We start from the raw sequence: 13789 nt of genomic DNA, 5'->3' as shown, positions 1-13789 counted from the left end.
ATTCTTAAGACAGTCGTTATTGATCAACAGAGTTACAATTAATTAACAGATAAACATATATAATTACCAAGGAGTTAATATTAATACAATTAATTAATAGATAAATATTAAGAACAACATATATAATATTAACTAACATGAAAATGTCTGCGATATCGAAATGATTGGTCCTATAAAGTTAATTAATTACTAATAATAAGAAAAAAATTGTATATTTAAAAAATATGTTTATCCCACAAAGAGAAAGACATGAGAGGAAGAAAGTACCTGAGGTAGAGTATGAAGTTTGAGTGGTGTCAGAGATGAGAAGAGAAGAAGAAGGGTATGGTTCACCTATTTTTTTTGTTGAAGTGGTTCGCCTTTTTTTTTTTTTTTTTTTTTTGGTTTCCTTTCTGCGATTTTTTTAGGGGTAGGGCACAGACACAAAACCATTTCCGTTTCTCTAGTTTTGTTTCCATACGGAATGACCTACTCCTTTCCATGGGGAAAACAAACAGCCAAAAAATTATGGAAAAGGTGGACCACACCTATTTTCCTTTCCTTTCCATAGTCTTTCCATCAGAACAAACACACTCTTAGTGAATTTCTTATGGTGTAATATACTTCATTCCGTTATAGGCAAATAAAAGGCATTATGTATGTTTGTGCGTGGCTTTTAGTCGATTTTTTATCTGCTTTGGTTGCCTTCTAAAGAAAAACTTGGATAAATTGGATGAATCCTAGTTCATTAAACTTAAGAATGTTGAGTCGATAATTCATAAGATTTTGCAAAGATGGAGAATTGGATCACGGTGGGGTAGCATATGAAAATGCATTAGACATTTTGTTAGGCTATGTTTGGTAGTATGGATTAGCCAGCATGTACAATGAATAAGCCCATGATACCATGTCTATGTGTTTGGTCCGGTCCATTTTGGGAATATGGGCCACAAGTCCACAACTAATGAGTAATGAGTGTAGCTGCTGACGTCCGAAACCACAAAAATGTGTATAACGGTATCGTGGGGTTAAGGAGAGATAATGTTATACAAAAGAAAAACAAAGAAAAAATAAAAATGAAAAGATTTTCTTTGGTCGATTACTCCATTTTCAGATCTCCAACTCCCATTAACTTTTCTTCCATATTCTCTCTAAATTTTATTTTGAATCCTTCTATCCCACCATATTCTCTTTAAACTCATCTCTCACTATCCATTACCTTCTACCATCTTCTCCCAACACCTTTTTATTTAGAAGTTGTGAAGATGAACCATAAAGAATTTGGGGTTGGCTTTTTGCCATTTTTGAAGACAAAGAAATTAAAAAGGGGCGAGTTGATATTGGGGTGTTGTTGTGCTTGATTTTTTGATTTTTTGTTTGCGGATTTTAATTAATTTATTTAATTATGATGAACTGGAGGATGGGTATTGGGTATTAATTTCGAATCTCTCCCTTATGAAAATACAATAATAAATTTGGGTTTTTTTATTGTTGATTTTAATTGAGTTTTCAATAAAATTGATGCGTGGATTGTGCAAGAATGTCATATATTTTAGTTTTTTCTTTTATAATTGATTGAATTGAAGGTTAAGTTGGAATTTTAATTTGAACCCTTTTGGACTAGTTTTTGTATATTCTTTAAAGGGATTTCTTTTTATTTTTTCATTAAATTGGTGGGATAATTTCCGAGGGAGGCTAAGAGAGAACCAAACAGTTTCTACACTGATCATCTATAAGACATCGACCACCAGAATTGGATACTCCAAGCATGATCAAGTACCACGTTACACAACACTAATTGCTACTGCCAAACAGAGCCTTAGGAAAATGCACACCTGATATTGTTCCTCACTTAATCACCCATTGGGCTTGGGCCACAACCTGGCCATGGGTGTGGAATTTTATCCAAAAGACCTTGGTACTAATTAGTGAGCTTCACATTATATTAATCCATGATGAACTCCTTTCTTGTTCCATATGGGACTATTCCTCTTTTCGTTTCACACACTCTAACAATTTTAGAAGCCAAAACCATGGGAAAATTGCATTTGTCTAGTACGTATTATGGTGCCATGCTTTGCTAAAAGCAAAATATTGCTGAAATTCGTCTTTGACTATGTTATATATATAATTCCTCAAGGAAATTGCCTTTTGATAACTCACTTTGTTTATGTAAGTCAACTTCCATATTGAATTGGCTAGACTTTAAAATATACAAAAGAAGTGTTATAGCCTCGTCATAATAGAAACAAGCCAACAGCCTAAATTGTGGTACACACATGATGGTATTGATTGAGATGGTAGCTTATAAACCGATGACTTTATATATATTTTTTTCGCTAGAAACATGCCTTATATTAGAACATAAGAGGAACCATACTACAATCCAGCTAGTGTTGCAGTAGTAGACACACATCCTGGTTATGGATAGCCAATTGCGCTAGAGCATGTGCTTCTCCGTTATACTTCCTGCTTATCCATTTAAACTTGCAAAAATGAAAATGCTTACATAAGCCATCAACCATAAACTTAATTGGTTCTAATCGCCAGTTATTGGAGTTCTGCTCCTAAGTGTTATGTAAATCTTGCATTACTAATTTACAATCACCCTCAAACAAAAACGAACGCTCTCCCATGCTCCTAGCTAGTTTGGCTGCTACTTCCATCGCCACCATTTCTGCTTCCTCAGCATCTGTTGCTGTAAATCTCGTAATGGCTGCCCCCTGTAGAGTTCCTTCATTGTCCAAGGCTAGTGCTCCAGCTACTGCACTTCCAGAGTCCTTACAATAGCTTAGGCTGCATCAAACCTTATTACAATAGTTTCCAACTCAACAACAGGAAATAAATCTTTGTAAGAACATGGTTTTTTTATCAAAGGGATTTGTGCTTGTGTATTTCAAATCCCAACTCCCTGTTTGTCCTCATAGGCATGTAGACATCTGTTCCATAGTGCATATGATCTTCTTATCAAGGTTTCTCTTTTGCTAGATTTGCCTTCAAACTTTATTTTATTTCTCATATTCCAGATTTACTATAGAATAATGAGAGCTAAGACTCCCTTTTCTGCTATACCCTTATCTGCATCCTTGCTCCAGTCTAAGAATAGATCCATCCAATCTCTTATGGTGTTATCCTCCAATTCATCTATCTTCCCCAAGTTTGAGGCAAACTAGATGGACTTAGTCCATTCACATTTGAAAAATATGTGAATTGGATCCTCCTGCTCAAACCAGCACAGAGGACAGGAGAACTCTCCTTTGATATCTCTTCTGCAGAGCAAGTCGTCCCCAGTAGGAAGGACTCCCATATACAATTTCCATAGGAACAATGGATTACTGGCTGGTATAGAAACCTTCCAAATAGCTTTGACAGTTTTAGTATTGAAAGAAGATGCTTGCTCTAGCCATTGGTGCTCTGTCAACTTGAGATAAGCTGACTTGACTGACAGGGTTCCATTTTTGGTTCCCATCCATCTTAGTTTATCTTTTTCAGCATGTATAGGTTTGATCATAACTTTCTTAATGAGGTTACCTATAGTTGGTGGGAATAGGTGATCAATCCTATTTGTATCCCAGCCACTACCATCCTCAAGAAAAGGACTCTTAACTCTGAGATTATGAGGGTCAGACCTCATAGGGATAAGATCTATAATACTGCAAGGTTTTTTATTTATACTAAGCCAAGGGTGATTCATCATTGAAACCTCCTCCCCCTTGCCAATACTCCATATGCAGTCATCTTTAATACTGATAGCCACCTTATGTACCCCCTTCCAAAACCAGGAGGCATAAGGTGGTGGATCCTTCTTAATATCAAATTAACCAGCTCCTTCCATAGGCAGCAAGGAAAGTTCTTGCCCATAGAGAGGTAGTGTCAGTTAAAGCTTTCAGAGAAAGCTTAGCTAACATGGCTTTGTTCATATCTTGTGTTTTTCTAAAGCTTAGGTCACCCATGGCCTTAGGCTTGCATATGCTATCCCACCCAATGGTGTGGATGTTTTTGCTTTCCTCTGTGTTATGCCACCAGAAACTCCTGCAAGCCTTATCAATTCAAGCTTCTCACAAGTAGAGGTAGGGAGAAGAAAAGTAGACACATATATCAAGCAGGGGGGGTAGCTTGGACAACAACCTATATGAGGGTAGTTCTACCAATTTGTGACAGAATTTTAGCTCTCCAACCTTTAATCTTACCATGTACTTTGTCAACTAAATAGTCAAAACCGATGACCTTATATGCACACAACTGCATCCATCAGCAGGTGATCTACAGCCTTGTCTCATGGACTAAGTGGGAGATCACAATTTAGAAATATTGGAAGTTATTTGTAATTGAGTCGGTTGTTGTTTCTAGACATTTCATGAACTTAGTTAGTCGGTCATTTCTATTAAGCCATAGCTTGTGTTTCTATATTAGTGAGCATATTGTATTATTTTTCCTTTTCTAATTAGGAATGTATTAGTTGTAATTACCTTTATAGCCTTGTAATTATCTATTGGGTTAACTTGTATTAACTCCCACTAGATGATCCAATTAGACCCCCCTCCCCCCCCTCCCAAATACACACACTACAAGAAAAAAGGCTTTATATCATTGTTAAAAGCAGTGACAAAAAAGTCTTTTGTCACTGTGTGTTTTTTTTTTTCCAAAACCGTGACGGAGTGGGAGTCATTTATTTTTTTCCCAAAACCATCACAAATATTTGTTCCAGATTAGCCTCTCTCTACCATAAAAAAACGGTAACAACTGCTCAAAAACCGTCACAACAAATCATATAATTTGTGACGGTTTTAAATAAACGATTATGCATTCATCTTTTTTAACGGTCATAAAACAATAAAAAAACGGTAACAAATGCTCAAAAACCGTCACAACAAATCATATCATTTGTGACGGTTTTAAATAAATTGTTATGCATTCATCTTTTTTATGGTCATAAAAAGTATCATTAGTCATGACGGTTTCGCTAAAACCGTGATATGTATATATTGTTTTTTTTATTAAAAAAAAACGTGAATATATATAAAAACCCCCAAAATTGGATACCTGCAATAAACTACACACCTGAATAAACTATATATCTAAATATGATCTATTAAATTTCAAATAACACTCATATATATTGCTAATTTCATTGAAACATTCCAATCCCATTGGATAACCAATATATATTTGTACTTAATCGTAAAACGTAATGAAGTAAATAACACATTTTCAATCTAATTCATATAAATATAACCATCCTAATCCAAATCCAAATGAAAAAATAACATAATCTCGTCAAAGTCAATCACCCACATATGTCTTCAACCTTATGGTTCATCTTCGTCTTGAAGATAGTTCATAATACATTTTTGGATGAACATAACAAAATCCATTAGAACTTCATTTATCTCCTTGTCGGTGAAGACCTTTCTATGGGTAAGATTTTTTAGCTGAAATATAACTATATAAGAAACAACAAGGTTAATATTTTGCAAAATAGAGAGAAAAACAAAAGAGTTAAAAACACAGTTGCTAAAGACATCAAATATAAATTAAGTTAAAATGTGAGAGGCATTCTATTTACTTTCAATGTCAAAGGAGAAGGATTGCTCATTATGTCTCACATGAAGCGTATTGCATGAATAATACATTGTTTATCATCTGGTTGCCTAGGGCCCTACAAAAATATGAAATTGATGTTTATCAACTACTAAACAATGCAAAACTACAAGTTGAGTCTAAAACTACATTGCAAATCCTTTTGGGCATAAATAACATCATATGTAAATGCATATAAATAAGAAGTAAACCATTTCTATCTTTAAAATCATAGTTATAAAAGTTCCACCATAATGTCTTACCTCGTCGACCTCTTTCAGGGAAATAATAAATGGAGGAGACATCATTAATTATGTTATTGTCACACCCCAAATTTCATAATGATTGAATACCAAGGGCACGTGGCATCTACAATCATTACCAAACTCGGGATGTGATACAGACCAACCAAACAAAACCCAAACTATACAAAGACAGGAAAATCCTACAAAATTTTTGACAGAGCTCCTTCTGTATTTTCAACATTTCATAAATTTTAATCATGTCATAACCTGAAAATCATAACAATATATATTTCATTGCTCAACCCAATTACTTAACCATCTCGACGAATGCTAGAACAGTTAATAACCCTTACTCCTCGAGACAATTTAGTTCATTCCCTTGGGAGGCATTAGTTTTTCTAACGCGTCTAAAATCTACTAAAAACATTGTAAAATTTACATTATGACTGTTAGTTCCTCTATACAGTGTAAGGCGTCCTTTTATCAAAGTTAACCAACAAATAAAATAAATTTACCTTTTTCAAAATCGTTATATGATAATCCACACCAGTAAGAATGCTAATTAATATGTTTACCTACATCGTTATATGATAATACCATCCTGCAAAGCATATTTTAAACAAGTAAAACTAGCTAACATATATATTAATTCAAACTTAACTAAATAGTCTAAAATTATTATAATATAACACACAAATATCCCTAGCCACGACCACGATAGTCACACAAATATCTAATTTTTCAAGATTAGAATCAAGCCTTACGTAACTCTTAACTTAAAACATAATTGTCATACATAACCGTGCTCAAAATAATCATTATTCTCACTTTAAATAACGTTCATATTCAAATCATCATATATAAATTTTCAGCCCTACTGATGCACAATAAACCTATAAGTCAGAATTGCTCAAAAATGGATTTTTACTATACTTTCGGGTCTCCAAAACTATCTTAAGATTCATGTCAGTTCCAAACAAAACCACCATCAAAACGTAGGCTACAAACACTATACAAAACACCCAAGAAAAGTTTAAGAAACTTTGTTCATTACTATAAATATTTCCCAAAATAGGTTCTTGCACATAAAAAGAGAACACGGTAGGTTTTCTAGCCAACTTACCAATACAATAACTTTTTCTACAGTTATCCAAATAATACACCACTTGATTATTTGAAAACTAGGATATATATACTTACTTTTTCATGTAGAACTTGAAGTCCCAATGTCAGCCTATCGAGGAGTAATTACAGCGCGAACTTGGTAAAAATCCTAATTTTCAGCAAACAAGAATTCTGACGAACTATCTTCGGGATAGCATAACTATTTCCACATTTATCCAAAAGCAACGAGGCTTTTTGCATTGTAAAGATAACACACATAACTTACTTTATTATGCTTTACAAAAATTCTCAATCTCATTCTAAATATGTGAAAACTGGGCTCGAACACATTGTGCAAAAACTGATTTTTGACGCACTGTTTTCTGCCGACCAAACTTCTAAACACAAAATCTTTTTCCACTGGCCTCGGAACGCGATAAGGCCAATTGGGCTGGAAAGTAGACACATAAAACGTATTTTTTTTATGTTTCGACTAGGGTTTGAATCACAGCCTAACTATGTTAAAAGGCGGTTCCAAAACTGGGGCAGTTGCTGATTTCTGACGGGTTAACTTCTTGACCGAGTTACACCTAATGAAGACACCTTAACAACAAGGCAAACACACCAAAATTTCTATGAAGAATAGAATGAGGTGAAAGATCAACAATATAGCCCAATTACTAAGCAAACCAGATAATGAGATTATCATTACCGCATAAAAGAAAGTTCAATAGATGAGCGATAATCGTTCACTCATCATCTCTAGCCAAGACTCTGAAGCAACAATTAGCAAAGACATATAATTAAAGTGCAGACACCATTTATATATGGATGGACCCAAACAATTAAATCAACTGTGAATATCAATTGGTTTGAATATTCCTCTCCACCTCTGTTATGATTTACTAACAAGTTATACAAAGTTTCTAATGGTAAATATCATGCCAAAACTCCAATCAAAAGTCAATAAGAAATTGGTGTTAAAAACAGAAAGACTACTCTCCATCAAATAACATAATTCATTGAATATTAGTCAGTCATATATAAAATTAAACCTTGTGTAAATGATTACTCACTAGTTGAAAGCAAATTCGGAATTCCTGCGGGAATTGAACTTCGGTTTCGAAAACATCCCGTGCAAATTAACACCAACAAATCCCAACTCTCTTTCTTGGGCGTCTTCCCACACATGATAATTGCTTCTAATTAGTTGATATAGGCAAGGTGTTTGCTGGAAATTTTTAATAGAGAGCTTCTCCCCCTCAATTTCTCTCTGTACAAAGAGAACACAACTTGTATAACTCAATGAAATGGAAGCAAACCATCATTAATAGGAAAGATATTATCCAAAGACACTTGCCGATGATATCTAAATTATGTTTGGTATGCTCTTTGGTTTGTACCTTCCAAACAAGAACAATTAAGTCATAACACTGAGATTGCATATGATAGACCATGGGAAGAATAAATTAATAAATGATAATGTAGGGGATACAACCATATATTCATATCCAGACAACACCTCTTGGAAAAAGATTAATTAATCTAATCAAATATGCCACAACACTCCCTAGCAAAATACTAGTGAACTCAAACCCAAATGAAACTAAATGATAGTTTTTAGGTGAACCACTTCAATTAGCATAAAATTTCCTCCACCTTAATGTTCATTCAAATGAAACTTAAGGACAACAAAACTATATATACAGTAGTTTTCTAGTGAACCCATAAACTTCCAAGTTCCAATCACATACATATACAATAGCTTAATCTTCCAATCACTTCAAACCTATTTATCCAATAAAACTAACGAGAAAAATTGAAGACCATGATAGATTTGTATACAAAGTTTAGTAAAAGTTTCAGTGAGTTTTCACTAACTAGATAAGCCAATAGGAGCATTTTGGTGCCCTCTTAATCTCATCTTTCCGCCTTGTGCATATTTGCAACTGCCTTCACTTAGTTATCCCCTTCTCTCACATACCTATGAAGGCATGACCATTCATGAAAAGCTAGTAAACCAGGTCAAAAGACATTAAAAACATAGACATGCGAATTAGATGCCAAGCAGTCGATTAATTAAATTTATCCCCAAAGAGAACTAACCAACGTGATGGGAGATTAACAAAAGTTAAAGGCGTTTGCTAACCCAACACCAAAACCAAACTTTAATTCATTTCCAGAAACTAAATTATTGTAAACAATTGAAACAAACTTAAGCAACCTGAAATCTAAAGGAATACAAACTAAAGAAAAAATACCTAGCTAGAAAAAATTGAAGATTCAGTTTTTTTCTCTCTAGTGGTAAAATTAATTAAGAGAATCAACATGTAAAATAAAACTGTACCAAAATTAATTAAGTCTGAATAAGAGAACCAACCTTGAAAATCAAAGCTTTTTCAGATGTGGAGGAGTAAGCATAAAAAAAACTAACGTTTTCGAAATGGGTTATCATAAGAGAGAGAGAGGGCAGATTAATCACAAGGGCTTTCATGGCTATCATCCAATTAAATTAGTAGCATCTTCGAGCATTGTGCCCATCTCCTTCTTCTTCAGCGTGTTTGCCTTCAGTACCACTAGAATGAATTTTCGAGACTTACTTCAATCATTTCTAGAGTTTGTTCAAACTTCATTTCTAGATTTATGTGTTCTAATCGAAGTCGGACCTAGTTTAGCAATGGGAACTGGAAAGGACGGTAAAGAATAGAGGAGGTAGTGGGGAGAGATGGGAACTGAGTTTTGAGTTGTAATTTATTCGAGAGAAGAATACACGGTCCCTTAAGTTGTAATTTCTTGCGTTCTAGACACGTTGACACTATCAGGTTGAGAATGAGAATGAATGAAGAGAGAGTCGTGAAGTGCTTTTTTTTGTTGTTGTTTTTAAGAGCAGGTAGTTAGAGTTTGAAGGAAGTGTGAGACAGAGGGAGGTGAGAGTTTGAAGGAAGTAAGAGACAGGTGAGAATCAACGTGGGTGTGTTGTGTTTCGAATTATTTTTTTTTAGTGGAGTTGTGGCACGCTCAACCGAAAACTAGTTGGGTCAAATAGATGGGTCAAACGGTCACTTAAGGATGGGTAATATGTAACTCTTTTAGTGAAATAGTCACAAATAGTTCTCCACACATATATGCATTCTTTAGAAAAAAAAAACTATTTGTGACCATTTCAAAAACGCACGTCACCAAAAACCTTTTAAAACAGTCACAAAAACCTTTTCCTGCCATTTGTGACCGTTTCGAACAAAACGGTCATAAATAACATTTTAAAACAGTCACAAAAAGCCTTTTTTCTACTAGTGACAAAAAAAAAAGTCAAATTGAGTTGATCGTGTTTTTTTTTTGTGTGTATTTGGGGGGAGACCCTAATTTCCATCCTAATTGGCTCATCCAATTATTTGAACACAACGGTCATAAATAAAATTTTAAAACAGTCACAAAAAGCCTTTTTTCTACTAGTGACAAAAAAAAAGTCAAATTGAGTTGACCGTGTTTTTTTTTTGTGTGTATTTGGGGAAGACCTAATTTAATTTCCATCCTAATGGGGGTAACACTACTTAACTCTTATCTATTTATACCTCATTGATGTTTCTGTATGTATTCTTCTCATCAAGGAGGTATAAGTAGATAATTTCAAGGTTATAAAGGTAATTATATTACAACTAATACATTCCTAATTAGTAAAGGAAGAATAATACAATCTGCTCACTAATATAGAAACACAAGCTATGGCTTAACAATATGCTCACTAATATAGAAACACAAGCTATGACTTGACAATTTCTTGGTATACAAGCACTACGAGAAAGGCTTTATATCACTGCTAAAAACAGTGACAATAAGTCTTTTGTCACTGTTTTTTTTTTCCAAAACCGTGACGGAATGGGAGTTAGTTATTTTTTTTCCAAAGCCATCACAAATATTTGTTCCAGACTAGTCTGTATCCACTACATAAAACAATAACAAAAACTTAAAAACCGTCACAAAAAATAAAATAATTTGTAACACTTTTGACAAAATAGTAATGTAAATACCTTGGAACCGTCACATAAAGGACGGCTAGTCATGACAGTTTGCTTAAAACTATGATAAATATACCTCTTTTTTTCAAAAAAAAAAATAGTGAATACATGTGAAGCAAAAACTGCATTCCACATCGAATTGGACCTGCACATAATTTTTTTCTTTCTAAACAAACATAATCCATTAAGTTTCAAGATAGTATTCACAAACACTTATTCCATTGAAACTTTACAAACCAAGATAGACTTGGATAACCGATGAGACCATATTTCACATAGTCAATACATAAAATATTTCAGCAATACGCCATCTGTTTCTATCAACAACTCCTCCACCAGTCATATGATGATAAACACCTTCTTCTTCTTCTTCTTCATTATTATTCAAAGACATTCTTAATCCACACAAGAGTTTGCACCACACAAACAATCCCTAACAAAGAAAATCAAAATGGAAAAAGAGTGAATGAAGTAAAAGAAACATGTCTATTTCTCATGTCATTAAGTCCCAAGATGCACCAGCTGAGCCACAACGTTAATCTACTCGCATTGTGTCTCGTGTAATACAAATGAAAGAAAGTCAGCTGTTAGCCTGTTATAGATTTCTAGGGAGGTAATCTCTCACTTGAGGACGAAGCTCAAAATATGAGAAATTACCCCTATATCCTAAGCATCTAGTAAAGATGCTAACCTTTCATAATTAGTTGCTTCAAACTTGGTTCTTGCATGCGACAATTTGTTTCCCATCAACTGCTAATCTAGCCACAGCCTGCATATATAGGGATTGGAATCAATTAAAAAGTAAAATGCACGATAGTATACTAAATTTTCCTTACAAAGAAACAAGTAACAACATTTATAATTTATATACTTCATAGATGAATAAAGGAAGTGAATTAGTAGTTGGTTTTAAGGAATATGTCATATATTGTTTCAAGGAAAATAAAGAAACATACCATGCCAGAATGGCGATGAACGGAGTGAATTCTTCGATTAGAACCAGGCCGGTAACATCATCTTGGAAGCAATCAGCTTCTCTACATCCTTAATACATCAGATAAAAACCCTTTATTTAGAAAAAAAATAAAATTAAATAAAGTTCCACTGGCCATAACAATCCCATCTTTGCATTTGATTCCAATAATAGTGTTGTTGTCGATGGCTTTGGATAAAACAATATACAAACAATATTGCCTACAATAATGGAAACAAGCAACTTTCTTCATATCAGTAACTAACACACATCTGCGAGAGTAACGTAACATGTAGAAATTACTTGTCTTCAAATAGAACTCTAGCAACAAGCCAGAAATATGAACAACTCATCTAACCACACAACTTGGAAAGAATGAAAACAGAAGAACCCAGCTTAAGGCCAGCAGAGAAAATAAGAGGAAGTTCATGAACATCTTTCCTTTTAGGATGAATATCACGTTTCAGTTCTTCAGCAGCAAAAGCAGTCTTATAAAACTGAACAACATCAACAAATAACTGTGGTGCGTCAACAAACAACTGGTTTCAAACCAAAGAAGTTCAAACCAAAGAAGCTCACACTCTTAGGAACACCAGAAATAACAACCTTGTTTCCATTTCTGTTTTCACCACTGTGAAGATGAAACAACTTGAACAGTCTCTTGTATTTATAGAGCGCGCGTGGACTAAAATTAGGAACCGTTATCAACAAACCAACAAAAAAAAAATCTACAATTCACATATCCCTTACCAAATTCGCTGACAAAATTGGAAATGTTCACAAATCAAAATTCAGTCATGCCCTAATTAGATAATCCAAAAAATGAAGAAGAAAATTGATAAGAAACGCACAAAAATAAAAACCCTAACAAAATAATTGAAGAATTTGAACTTGCCCATCATCTCGTTTTTTAGAAGAAAAAAAGCAGGTTTGAAGAACTCGGTTCGAGCTATCCACTTAAATTAACTAAGTGAGAGATAAAAGAAAGTCAGAAAGAAACCCTAGTTTAGGAGGAGCGGCAGTGAGCGAGAAAGAAAAATAGAGGTTATTCGTCTGTTTCACCGAGCGCAAATGTTTTTGGTTTCTCTCTTTTGCAAAATTTTGAATTGTTTTTGGTTTTTTGGAATTGTAACACTTATCACACGGTTTCTCTCTAATATGAAAGTGTTAGAAATTAATTTTTGAAATTCATTCGATTTAAAGTAATACAAGACCACATTCCCAGCGTTTAGATAGCGTTGGGAACTTACTAATGGTAACAAAGTGTTTTTTTTTTTTTAAGAAGCTAGGGGTTAAGGATATCCCAACCTTTATTCATAGATTAGCTAACTCTTGGGTACACAGTTCCTTCTTTATCCTCCCTTACAATGGAATCTAAAGTTGAGTCTAGGGGAGGTATAAAGTACACCACATCCATATCCGGGTAGTCAGAAAATTTAGACAAGTAATCGGCTACCCTATTACCTTCTCTAAAAATATGAACTATTATGAGAGACACAAACAAACTACTAAGGCTCTTAAGCTCAACTACTAGATTCTTACAGTGCCACGGCGCTTGCTCCTGCCAGTTTGCTATGTTTATAGCTCTGAGAGAATCAGATGCAACTTTTATGTACTTCGCACTGATCTCGAGAGCAGCCTTTAGACCAACAACTATAGTTTGTAGCTCCTAGTATAAGAGTGAGCTTTGTCTCGATATGCCATAATAAGCCATCTTCACTTGACCGTCTTCATCTCTTAACAGTCCACCATATCTCGTGATATTGTCCTTCACCGACCCATCTGAGTTAAGCAGCAGCTCGCCAGGTTCTGGTCTTACCCAACTACACCACCTGATTTCCTTCTGTTGGTATCTTGGGGAGATAACCAACCTCTGTAAAATAATTCACAGT

The 13789-nt window shown here is 34.3% G+C and overlaps 1 long non-coding RNA gene across 1 annotated transcript; it reads right to left on the bottom strand.

Moving 5' to 3' along the window:
• Positions 1 to 11121: 11121 nt before the first annotated feature.
• LOC147479648 (uncharacterized) lies at positions 11122 to 13166 on the bottom strand. The gene is made up of 3 exons (XR_015206645.1): positions 11881 to 13166; positions 11616 to 11693; positions 11122 to 11357 (listed from the first exon to the last, which is right to left on the bottom strand). It is a non-coding gene; the product is annotated as an uncharacterized LOC147479648 (long non-coding RNA).
• Positions 13167 to 13789: the final 623 nt, after the last annotated feature.

This window comes from Coptis chinensis, chromosome 8, assembly GCF_015680905.1.
Source record: "Coptis chinensis isolate HL-2020 chromosome 8, ASM1568090v1, whole genome shotgun sequence".
Classification (NCBI taxonomy): Eukaryota; Viridiplantae; Streptophyta; class Magnoliopsida; order Ranunculales; family Ranunculaceae; genus Coptis; species Coptis chinensis.
The sequence above is the reverse complement of the archived record's forward strand: the minus strand, read 5'-3'. Positions and strand labels throughout refer to the sequence as shown.